The sequence below is a fragment of the Melospiza melodia genome, chromosome 3 (assembly GCF_035770615.1).
Source record: "Melospiza melodia melodia isolate bMelMel2 chromosome 3, bMelMel2.pri, whole genome shotgun sequence".
NCBI lineage: Eukaryota > Metazoa > Chordata > Aves > Passeriformes > Passerellidae > Melospiza > Melospiza melodia.
In genome coordinates, this window is record NC_086196.1 from 62,308,528 (window position 1) to 62,321,614 (window position 13,087).

Here is a 13,087-nt window from a genome sequence, read left to right on the forward strand (position 1 = left end):
TTCAAAGCTGTATTACTTAGCAGAGCCAGACGAATTTTCTTGGGGGTGACAAGAAGCCCATTTTCTAGTCATTCAAAATTGGGAATTTTAAAGTTTTATTCCAAATCAAAGGGTAGGAATGGAACTTTTTCGGAATTATTATGAGAAAATACCAACATATTTTAACCTGTATTTTAGAATAATTTTTGGCTGAAAAAATAAAAGTGTAATCCACTAAACTGTGGATTTGATTGTGATCCACATGGAAAATTCAGACTGTAGTCAAAGTAAAAAATTAGAGTTTAAACCCTGGGAATTCTGACATTTTTAAATTCTGTCTTCTCTCTCAGTATTACATATTTCTACTCTAAAATTCAGATTAAAGACAAATTATAAAATATTTTGTTTCAGAAATATTTGGAGGATGTTACTGAAGCCTTAATTTTGATAAGATTCAAGTCCCTTTCCATTTTATCATTGAGAATGTTGTGTGTTTTTAATTTCTCTTCACACTAATCTATGCCCCCAAAAGGAAGATATGTTAGCTTTCCCATGATCACAGACATAGCTGATATCTCTTTAGAAGCTCCTATTGTTGTGCTTCACATCCCTCATCAGATTAAATTCTTGCCGTGCTTTGCGTTTCCTGATCTCAACCATTCCTGCATGCTCTGGCAGAGCTTTGACATTCCTGTCAGGCCATCTGACTCAGCTTCCACCTTCTGTACCTTTCCCTTTTATGTTTCAGTTTCGTCAGGAGCTGCTTGCTCATCCATGGAGGTTTCCAACCACCTCTGCTCCATTTGCTGCTCGTCAGGATGGACCACTCTTGAGCTTGGAGGAGCTGATCCTTGGAGATCATCCAGCTCTTCTGGACCTCTCTTCTCTCTAGGACGGTCTCCATGGTAATCCTTCCATCAGAACCCTGAATAGGCCAAGGTCTGCTCTGATGAGAGAACCAGAATAGAATTTGATTTTTGCTATTAACGCTCTTTTTAAATGTATAGTCTTGTCTGTAATGTGTTTTATTATAGTCAATCAAGAATACATTTTTGTATTCAAAAAATGTTGATTTGTCAATTATATTGGGAAAATATTTTAGTTTTCCATATAATTACAATTACAAAGGTAAATTTGGCAAGGTAAAATTGCAGGTGTTAGATTGTATGGTTCAGGTGAAACAACCCAGTAGTTTCCATCAAATATGGATTGAGAAATATTGCTATTTATCTAGAAACACTTTTAATCTTATAAAAAATTCAGTTAAATTTTATTGCCTGTATCTGTTAGCTACATTTTTTTTTCACATAAATATATTTCTTTGGCTTTAGCTGGAATAGAATCCAGTTTCAGATGGATGGAATTTGAATGGATTTGGATGGAATTCCGAAGCAACTGTCAGGTTAGAGGATTCTGTAACAAGTATCTGAGCCAATTTTTTTTTTCAACCTTGCCAAACTTGGAAACCTGGCATACAAGGTACTAAAAATCTTTTATCATTAAGGTTGCCATCTTTTCTGGTACTGCTTGTCATTAGCAGAAAGATTATGCCTGATGTGGAATCTCCTGCAGGAGTCAGACAAAAAGTCAGGCTGCAATCTATGAGAGGAAATGTAAAAAAGTTCAAAATATCAAAGGGGAGGTAAGACTGGCATGGGGCCAGGCAAGAAAGAGAATGGAAATATCACTAGACTTCTGTATTGAGGTGGTTGAAGGTAACTGAGCAAATTAATTGTAGTATACTATCAGTGGGATATTTATTTTCTTAGAAATGCTGCTGTTATTTTGGTTTTTGCCCCTGTAGACTTATGAAGTGATAATCACATTTGTGAGAATAGAAAAAGTATGACAGAAATGAGGACAGGAAGAAAGGAAACAGAGATAAAGACTCATTATGAAGGTTGAGTTTTAAAGAAAAGCAGAGCCAATAATTCTAGAGACATTTAAAAATATATATTTTAGGCATTTATTTTAATACAGTTTTTGTTACATTGTTGTGTTCCCACTTTTTTTTTTTATTAGTATATTTAACATGATAAATACAACTTGGAAGTATTTATAAAATTTCTTCTGTTATGGGGTTTTATTCCTCCTTGAAAAATTGTGCGATATCTTGGATTCAGAAGGGAGATAGTGCTCAGTAGTGAAATTATCTGAACTTTTTTATTAGAGAGCCAGCAGAAACAGTGACTTGCTGTTACTTCATCAGGTTACCAGCTGGGATGAATTATTGTTTTTATGGCACATAAGAGTCTTAACCAGGGATATTAATGCCTATGGAGATCTCGGGTCCTGCACTTTGGCTACAATAACTCTATGTAGTGCTACAGGCTTGGGGTGAAGTGGCTGGAAAACTGTCCAGCAGAAAGGACCAGGGGTGTTGGTTGAGAGTGACTGAACATGACCCAGCAATGTGCCCAGGTGGCCAGGAAGGCTGGTGGCATCCTGGTCTCTATCAAGAATAGCATGGCCAGGATCAGGGCAGTGATTGTCCCCCTGTACTCAGCATTGGTGGGGCCACACCTCAAGTGCTGTGCCCAGTTCTGGGTCCTTCACTTTAAAAAGGATGTGGGAGATACTGGAGCGTAGCCAGTGAAGGACAACAAGACTTGTGAAAGGTTTTAAAAACATGTCCTGTGAGGAAGAGCTGAGACAGCTGGGTTTGTTTAGTCATGAGAAGGGGGAGGCTGGAGGAACCTCATTGCTCTCTACAATTCCCTGAAAAGAAGGTGTGGTGAGGTGGGGGCCAGTCTCTTCTATTGTGCCTGCAGTGAGAGGACCAGAAGAAATAGTCTTAAGCTGAGATAGGTGACATTCAGATCAGATATTAGGAAAAAAATCTTTTTTACTGTTAGAATGGTCAGGCATTGGAGAAAGTTGTCCAGGAAGGTGGTGGTGTCACCAGCCCTAGACCCTAGAGACCCCTGGATCTGGCACTGGATGATGTTTTTAGTGAGTTACAGTGGTAGTGCTGGGTTCATGGTTGGGCAGGATGATCTTAAAAATCTCTTTCAACCTTGATGATTCTATAATCAGTAAATGGTGCCAGTGTGGGGCATTCCACAATCTCCTGGGTAACCTATTCCAGTGTCTCACCACCCTCAATCACCTCTCTCACCCTTATGTGAGACATGATCATTACTCAGCTGTCTGACTATAGATCAAATACTGACATTGGAACCCAGCACAATAACTCAACATGTCCTATTCCCTGATAATCTCTGGATGATAATGTAATAATTTTGGTTTCCAAGAGATGTCTTGTTTTATTTACTCCTTTCCATTTTGTGATGTGTACTTAGCCAAAGTCAATATCTATGATCAGGAGACGACAGGATATCTGACATCCCTTTGTCTACAGAATGGTCTTTCTACTGCTTAATGTATTCAGTGGCACATTTCATATATGGCATTATTTCTTCCACAGATACAGTGGTTAATGCATGTGTCTGAGAATTGTGTTTCCCTTTGATTTATTAGCTAAGCACAAAGGCTTTTTCCTATTATTGCCATCTTTATTCACACAAGTCTTGGCACGTTTCAGCAATTCCAGCTACAGCTCATTTAGGGCTGGTTTCTTTTGAGCCTTGTTTGTTTCACCTAATTACTTTTGCAATAACTATTTTTAGGTTTTTGACATTCATTTGTACTGGGGTAGTTTATTCTTTATGTGTTTTTATATCCTGGGTTGGTCTCCTAAGTGAGTCTCCTCAGCTGTGCGCATTTAGTTTGTTCCTTGGTAATTACAGGAGACCTTCCTGAGAGGAATGAAAATGTAAACATACTGGTGGCATGTGAGTGGCATCTGAATGATATCAGTGAGTAAAATATACCTGTGAGAGTGGTAAGCACAGGGGAATATCTGCATAAGGATATCCCTTTCAGATCTGGTGCTGTAATTCTTGCTCCTGTATCATATAAAGAGATTGGACTGGAGGATGCCTTGAGTTTTATTGTAAGTCTACTTTTTCTCACTGTCAATGATCTGCCAAAATTTAAGAGAAACACATTTTTGATTCCTATCTTGAAAAGTTGGTTTCACAGCTTGCTTTCCTAATGGGTATATAAAATGAATTATTCTATTGACTCTTAGATCCATCACTGTTAATTTTCAGTTCTCTGAACTTCCCACTTCTGTCTCTTGTAAAGAGAATAAAGTGACTAAAGAACCAATTAATGATTATCACAGCCAGCCAAAGCCCAGAACTGTTTTCTCACAGCTCCCTTGAAGTGCCAGTGATGACACCACACTTAGATTGTGTAGGTTTTGTTTGCTAATGTCAATAAAGCCCTCCAAGAATCCTGTGCAATGAGTGACAGATATGATATCTGAAGGCAGATATAAAACATTTTGTGCCTTAGCAACATGATACGGGACCTGGATTCTGAGCCCAGCTTACTCCAATAAATTTGAGGGTTTTCATTGTCAGTCATAGATTCAGAGTTGTCTTTCTCATCAAGAGAATACCAGGAAAATATCATTTACTATGCGTGGGCTGGCCTTGTTTCTCCTGCAAACCCACCATCCCTTCAAACTTTGCTGGCTGTGGAAAAGTTAGTTAACCAAAACATTAATGAACCCTCAGACAGTGCTTTTGTGTGTTTCTGTATTTAGTTCATAGTCATAGAGAGCAACAATATACTGTCCTAAGAACATGATATTCCAGATAGCCAAGCGCACAACTCTCGTCAGCTCAATTGTTGGTTTGAACCTGCACCCCACTAAATGCTATCAATATATCAACTGCACTTTTTTAGAGGAATATTTCTTTTGTACTTGCCATAGCTTCCACTATCTCTTAGACATTTTTCAGATATGAAAGATGTTCCCCTAAAGAACATTCAGGATAAATGATGAAATTGTCAATAAGTAAAGCCTGGTGGCTGACAATATCCCTGAGTGTTCAAGAGGCAGAATGATTTTGGTTCTACAATGGACAGATGCAGAGAGCAGCAAACCCTCTGGTGTGGAAATAACATCATTTGGCTGTCTGCTTATCAGCTTCCTGGTGAATAGAAATCAAGTGCTTTTATCACCTGAATGAGCATGTGAAGTTGGTAATATTTGCAATTAGCAAAAAATACTCTCAAATTTTTGAGTGGTAGCTCAGACTGCCCATTATGGCCAGAGGCCTCTTACATAATGTGCCAGAATAGTCAGAGAAAGAAGTTGCTAGAAAAGGAATCTGCAGGTGATTAACCTAATGAGCATGAGGAGTTTCATATAACTGTAAGTTTATTCTGGTGCTGGTACTTGGAGATCATGACTGCGATTCTTGCAATTCTGCTCCTGGCTTTCATGTGCTTGTATTTTTTTAATGTTAGGCAGCATTTTTGTTTTTTGGTTTTGTTTTTTGTTTTGGCTTGGCTGACTTCTTTGAAAAATGACAGTAGTATTCATTTACCTTACAGAGCTACTGTAAACCTTAATTAAGCTTCCCCTGATCAGCTTGGAGAGGGCTGGACAAAAGCTGCTGTCGAGGTAACCGCAATTTTCTGGGACCAAGCAGTGTTGAGCAGCATGGGGTATTTCATATCTCAGCTCTTACCTGCTGCTATGTCAGACAAAGGGGTGAGATATTATCTCAGTAGATTAAGAGGTAGCTAGAAAAACTAGACATATTTTCAGACTTTTTTTTCTTAATAAATAGGAATTTGACAAAATTGATTTGTTGAGGTTGAAATTATGCAAGCATTTGGCTATAGCTGGAAGATTCAAGCTTCATTAAAAGAATAATTAAAGAGAAAGAGAAAGAGTCCATTCAAAAACTAACAAGAGCATTTCCCTTTGCCCTTTCCAAAATGGAACCATTTTTGTTTGTAAATGCCAGCCTATTTTGTTTCTACAAACTAAAAAGCATGCTTTCACTTTTCAATTTGAGCTAACATTTTTCATTTAAACATTAACATTTTGTACCACAACATAAGTCAAAACTATCAGCTGTATGTCTGGAAGGACTATAAATGAATATCATATCCTTGTGAACTCAGAACATGAGAAAGGCTTCACTCCAAAATCTGTACATCCTTCCTAGAAAATGGAAATAAAACTAAGCTCACAAGGGGCTGTTTTAATATTATAGATGAACCTGAGATGGGCAGTTGTTGAGGGAAGTAGTTGAATGAGCAGTGGTTAAATGACTGTGTTAATCTTCAGGAGCTCCAAAACCAGATTTAGCTTCATCCCCACCTCACTGCCCGTGCTGGGTGCCATTGTCACCTTTTCTCTTGTGGCTCAGTTTGCAATGTTCCATCTCATGGTGATCAGAGTGGAGAAGAGCTCCGCTGACCTCTGTTTTTCATTTGCAGGCTTGGATTTCACTTGAATCCATTGCTTTGTGTGATTTTCTGTCTGGATGAAGGGAGGATGTTGGATCTGTTGGGCAGCAGTCATATTCTTTTCAGCAGATGCCTGAAGCAGTGATGGCCCAAAAGGTCAGTATAACTATCATGTAAAATACTTCCAAGCTAAGTGTAACAACAAAGACCCTCAGGAACAAAGAATGGACCTATATGTGAGTTGGAAGCTCATAGTAGATTTGCAATATATTTTGGGTGTGGTAATTCATAAATAACATGCCATCTGCTGCAAGCTCTGCAAGATAATTCAGGACTGGCAATATGGGTTTCTGCATTGAAGACACTCTTCCCTAATGTTTAGCATTGGCCATGGCATATAACTCTGGAGTGAGCCCAAAATAGAGGCACAAAAATGATCAGAGGGGTGGAAAGAGCTGGGGTTGTTCATCCTGGAAAAGGCCAAGCTTACCTTGTCCTTCCAGTACCTAAAAGGGTCTTATTAAAGGGAGGAAGAGGGACTTTTTATGTGGACAGATAGTGACAGTGTAAGGGGCAGTGATTTTAAACTGAAAGAGGGTGAGTTTAGAAAAGATGTTAGGAATAAATTCTTTAGTCAGGAGGTGGTAAAGCGCTTGAACTGGCTGCTCAGAGGAGCTGTGGATACTCCATCCCTGGAAGTGTACAAGGCTGGGCTGGATGGGGCTCTGAGTAAGCTGGGATCGTGGAAGGTGTCCCTGCCCGTGGCAGGGGGTTGGGACTAGATGGTCTTTGGGTCCCTTCCAACCCAAACAATTCAATGATCCTATGAGAGTAGTGGTAAAAGGCCATGAATGCTGAGGAACTCCAGCAAATGTAAAAAATGTACATTAAAACTAAGATAATAAAATTTTTATAGATTTATGTATATATAATAGCTTTAAAAATAATAGCTTTAAAATGTTAGTAATTTCAACAGTTAATTTTACTTTTTAAATAAATAAATAGATATTATTTATTTGTTGTGGACTTCTCATCCCTCAAGGTGTTCCAGGCCAAGCTGGATGGGGATCTGAGTGACCATGGTGATCTGAATAAACCCATGTCAGGGTGTTTGGATGATGTCTAAGGTCCCTTCCAAACCTGACTATTCTATGATTTTGTGATTCTATTTTCAAGTGGGATGGAGAATCTAAAATGATACATTTCAGCCCTCTGTTTCAAACCAAAATTAAATATTTCAGAAATGAGTAATGCTATGTCAAACTTAATTGCCACAAAATATGATGTTGAAGAAAACCCAAATTATAAGATTTTAAGCAATCATTCAAGGGTTTTTTGCCCAAAGTTATGCTAAGCCCAGGGTAGACCAGCAGTCTTTTCACAATCTTGCAAAGTCACGTTGTTTCTGGAAGAAATAATAAAACCTCCACATTGCTTTTTAGAAAATGTAACTGTGAGGATTTAGTGTTATTTAGGATCAGTAGCAAAGCAAAGGAACAAAGTGATTGAATGCTTTGCTTGAAAATACAGATTTAAATTCCTACGTCCTTTATCTTGAGCCTTGTAAAGCTTATTGAATCACTGAGGTTCAAACTCTGGGGTTTTTTGTTTTGTTAGCTGCAGGTCTTTTGATTCTGATGTGATGGCACAGTTTGTCCTAAAGTGAAGCAAATGTAGAAAGTGGAAAGACAAAACGGAAGCAATGCGTCATTGAATGAATGATTCCATAAAATTTTATGGAGATGTCAGGAAAGATAGAAAATATGGAGAAATATAGAATAATTATGTAGCTAGATAATCAAAGTATCTCTTAGTAAAGTAAAATACTTTTCTGAAGAAGTGAAATTGGGTTCTAAATATTGAGAGTACCAAACACTCCTCTAATCAATTTAGAGACCAACAAGTAAGAATAACCATGTTATGAAAATCAAGTTGGAGCTGTGGAAATTGAATTATTAGAAATGTTTGTACTTGAAAACTAGATTTTGAAAGGACCTCAAGCTTAAGTAAGCCTTTAGTTCATACTCCCTTGAGTAGGGGTACAGCATTTTGAAGAAAGCACAAATCAGGTGTTTTTAATAGCTATGAGGTGCTCTTTAGATGTGGTCTGTCCTCCACAGTAAGGGGTTGTACAAAGAACCACTTTCCCAAAGAGATGCTGGAAGGCACTGATTCTTAGAGATGTGATTATATCTTGTACAGCAAATTATTCTTATTGGTCTTTCTGCTTGCACTGGGGTGAAAGAAGCAGTGTTTAGTATCATTTGGAGGCTGCAAAATATTTTCTTCTCTCTCTTCATATAGGGAGATGCTCTGTGTGTGGAGTAAACCAGACTCTGCTTATGACTTCCCCAGTTACCTAGCTCCTGACATGGTGTTAGTCACACCATCCTACAGCTTTCCCAAACACCAGGCAGCAAATCTGATCACATTTGTGTATCTGCAGTGTGCTAAAGACAAAAATCCCAAAGCACAAAAGTGTTTTACATTGATGTCTGGATGCCCTCCTCATCCCTACTTATTGTATGAGCAACAAGGTGGGAATACAGCACACTGTGGCACCACGAACTCAGGTAAGTTTTTTATAAGTCTTGAGTACATGCATAAGATTGCATTATAAGATTACATTGCTCGTGTTGAAATACAGAAGTCAGGGAAGCCATCACAGAAAACAGACTTATTGAGATGGATCAGTTTTGCAAGACTAGGTCTAAAAGAACAAAAATATGGATAGATACAGATATTGTCAACAGGTAGGGACTGGAAATTCTGTAGCAATATGACTTAAAATAACTTCTGCTTTAGCAAGCAACTTGCCATTTGTCACTACTAATACAGAATGGAGAACTCCCATAAAGAAATTCTGTCTAAGAGAGAAACTCTGAAATAAAACTTCTGCAGAGTCATTACAAAGAAAGAGTTTTCTGACAGCTTTGTGCTCTCTGGCTTCATTATGGAGTGTGTATAATTGGTGTGATAGGAATAATTTATTTGTTTGCATCTTAGGTTTAATGAGTGGCACTGGGTAAATAAACACAAGAACAGCAACCTGCCAAACCCCAAGCTGCTGCAGATGATGTTTCCTGTACAGCTCCTGGTGGATCTGCAACTTGTCAAGAGCAGTGATTCTATTAGTGAACACAAAGTCAATATTGCTTTCTTTTCATCCAATTATAGTCAGTAAAATCATCAGGGTTACGGATGTTTGAAAACACAGCTGGTGCTTTGACTTCTTCAAGGAGAAAATTTTTCTTGACTTACACTTCCATTCTTGTCAGGTCATCTGCATTATTCTGCACTGGCAGTGATATGAGGGGAATGGGACTCAGAGTCTGTGAGTGATGCTTTTGGAATATCCTGTATTAATGTCTGAACAGTTTCATGCTTGGGAGCAGCCTTATTTATATATTCCAGCTTGCTCCAGTAGTACAGGTTAAAAAGCATAAATTGCTCTCTTTTCTAGTGTAGTATATTTTGTTTGAGGTTTTCAAACAGCTCTGCTAAGCTTAGGAAGTTTCACAATCTTCCTTAATAACTGAGAAAGCTGTGAGGAAAAAATGGAAAGCAACATACTCAGAGGTGTCTAGTAGTTTTGATTGCAGTATTTCAGGGGTTCTGGAGGGTTTCTTTGTTTGTTTGTTGAGGATGATTTTTGTATACCAAATAAAGCTGAAGCTTGGTTACTCTTCTGTGCTGCAGGATCAGCAGGAGGCCTCGGCATGTGCCCAATTCCACATGCTCTGGTCCTGTGTCCACAGCCTGTGTGCACACAAACTGGCTGTCCTGACATGCTGAGTCCTTAATCATCTCAATGGGATTTAAGAGCAGCTCAGGCTGCTGCACAAACAGATGAACAAGTAGTTTGTAACCACTTCAAGGTGGTAGCCTGGAATTCTCGCATTTGTGGTCGAGGTTCTTTGAAGGAAAAGGTTGAGAGTGTATTAAGCTAACAGAGCAAGCTGGAAACACAAAGGATTACCCTGATGGTGACACATGAAGTAATACAGAGCCATGAAAGATTTGTTCTAATCAAATTGCTCAAAAATCAACCGTGAGACAGAAGCTGATCTGAGGTCCATGGCATGGGGACTTCTGGGAACAGTTTGGCATGGGTCACTATGATGTCCTCTTAAATGGAAAAAGTTTTGAGGATTGCAGCAATATCTGTGCTGGGTTCAACAGAGCTATTCAATCCTCCAGTCTACTTGTCTCCTCCTCTAGCTCCCCAGTCCTCATCCCCAACTGAAAAATTGCTTATTGGCCAGCTACTCTTGTGAATAGCAATTTCTTTTAGTGATGTAATTTCATTTTCATACTCCCATGATTGACTATTAAATCTCATTTATGGGTAATTAGCATTATCTTCTATCATCCATATACTGGTATTTTTCATTGATCCACCACCTTTGGGCGGTATCATAATCATTTTATGGTCCTAGGTGCAATACCAGGCTTAAAAAATTAAAAAAAAAATCTCTTGATCTATTTTATTCAATGGCATGTTCTCTTTGAAGGGCTAATTTGAACAGACTGAGATAAGAATTACAATTTGTTTAAGGTGTCTGAGAAATTGCCATTTGCAGCTCAGGCTCTGCTGATATCTGAATCTCATTCTGCCCATGGATATCAAGTGCTCTGATACTCACAGATCCTGCTGAGTAGCAGACTCTGACTACGTGTACCCGAATCAGTGTTGAGATGCGGTTTGATATCAGTCTAGACTTAGTTTAGCTGGGTTTCTTATTATTTATTAATTTACCTGCTTCATTGACTCATCCATAAATGCTCATCATATTCTGTTATTACTGGTTAATATAAAATGTGAAAATATATTTGAATTTATTGATGGGAGAAATGCAATTACTGTAAATAATTGCACCAGCAGTATCTCCTGAATTTATTGATGGGAAAAATGCAATTACTATAAGTGGTTTTACTTTCAATAAATGGTGCCAAACCCCAGGTATTAGGAAGAAGTTTACTGGAATTCAGACTAATGGCTGCAAAATGGTACTTCTTTAGGCAATTTTGTCATAGCTGGGATAAACTGGCCCCTTCATATGGTTGCAATGCCCAACAGCTGTGACTGTAAATAGCTTACTGGAAATTGTTCTTCAGACTGTGCTGGTTCTACTAAAACTGTTTGCATTTTCTCGCCATCTAACTGAAATTATGAAGTTTGGGTAAGAAGCAGTCTTTTTTGCTGTGTTATGGCACACAGTCTGACTTGTCTAAGATTCTGTTGCCTAAGGTAGGGCACAGCAATTGTGTATTTTGTTGATACAGAGGATTCACAAGATTTGATGACTTTATGTTTACTGTGGTCTCTCTCTTTCTTTGCCCATTTTGATACATACTGGGTTACTTGTAGGTGTCTCTTATCTCAGGTGGCAGCTAGTAGCAATTAGCTTTCCCTTGGCTGAGATCACTACCCTCAGAAATGGAGCAGTGCATTTCATTGAGCAGAGGAAATTGAGTTTTTTTGACAGCCAGTTTTGGTTGTGATAACCACAGACCAAACAGAGATGCCCCAGTGCAATTACAAGGTAATTTGCTTCAGGCCTTATAGCTTGCTGAGTTTTTCAAATGTCAAAAAAAGTGAGGAAAAAAAGGTGTTTTAGTCATAAAAGCATTAAGTTATTGGGGTTGTTAGTGTTGCTACTGCTGTGTACTGTTACTTAAGTAGATGAAGGTGCATATTTGTGACTTACGCTATGTACTTTCATCACAATCAATCTGTATCTCTTACAGCATTCACTCAGGAATTTATGGATCACTCTGGGAGATTAAGTCACCTCTTTCTGGATAAATGTACTCTGAAGATGTGCCAGGGGATACTGCTGGTGCAATACCAAGAGCAAGTGCTTCTCCATGTAACAGATCCATGGGACTCCTTACCAATGGATGTTGCAGGTACAAGGAGTTCAGATGGGCTCAATGAGAGATGGGAGAGGAGCTTGGTGGAGATATTCATTGGTGTTGCTACATAAACAAAAGACAAAATGCCCAAGAAATCCATGGACAAGTATTAGAGTAGAAAGTACTATACTTGCTTATCCTGTTCTTGCTTTTCCTAGGTTTCCACCAGTGACCACTGTTGAAGGCAGAAGTCTGGGCTAAGTGTGCTCTGAATCCAGGATACAGTCCTATGCTCCTTCTAGCTCCAGCCTGCCCTGTCCTGTCCTGTTCAATACATGCCCAATCTTGCTCCATACAACCTATATTTCAGAATTCTTCAATTTCTCCAGCACAGAAATTTTATTGAGCTCTTCTTGTAAGTTGAATGTCAGTTGGGGTTCTCCATATCAAAATTATCTTGCACTTTTTTAACAGTGGGAGCTTTAGTTTACTTTTTACTACTGTTCCAACCATTCTTATCAACATGCCACTGGTTTATGTTTTATTCATCCATGTAGTGTCTAATCTTTAGTCATTTTTTGCCCTTTATTTTTGGAATTCTCTAAGAACTTGCTTGTTGAACACCAAAGATTATTTTCTTTCCATTGGTTATAACTTCTGGACTTTGCCTTGAATCTGTTGGTGACTCATATACTTTTAAAATTATTTTGAGAAAAAAAAATGATGGTAAATTACTCTGTCATCAAAAATACATTTGATGGGTTTAGGCACTTGTAAATCACTGAACTGCATTCACATTGCGTGCACACTGCTAGAGCTGCAATGTATAGAAATTAATATTCTAGACAGACTTTGCACTGAGGGTAGGATTACATAGGTCACATGTTAAGATTGAGGCACATGAGAAAGTTACAAGAATAAAGTTGATGTCACAGAACCATTTAGGTTGGAAAAGGCCTCTGGGATTGAG

The 13,087-nt window shown here is 38.5% G+C and overlaps 1 long non-coding RNA gene across 1 annotated transcript; it reads left to right on the top strand.

Moving 5' to 3' along the window:
• The first annotated feature begins 733 nt into the window (after positions 1 to 733).
• LOC134416771 (uncharacterized) lies at positions 734 to 12,102 on the top strand. Its single transcript, XR_010027379.1, has 6 exons — positions 734 to 884; positions 1,311 to 1,381; positions 5,392 to 5,461; positions 6,289 to 6,414; positions 8,563 to 8,831; positions 12,010 to 12,102. It is a non-coding gene; the product is annotated as an uncharacterized LOC134416771 (long non-coding RNA).
• Positions 12,103 to 13,087: the final 985 nt, after the last annotated feature.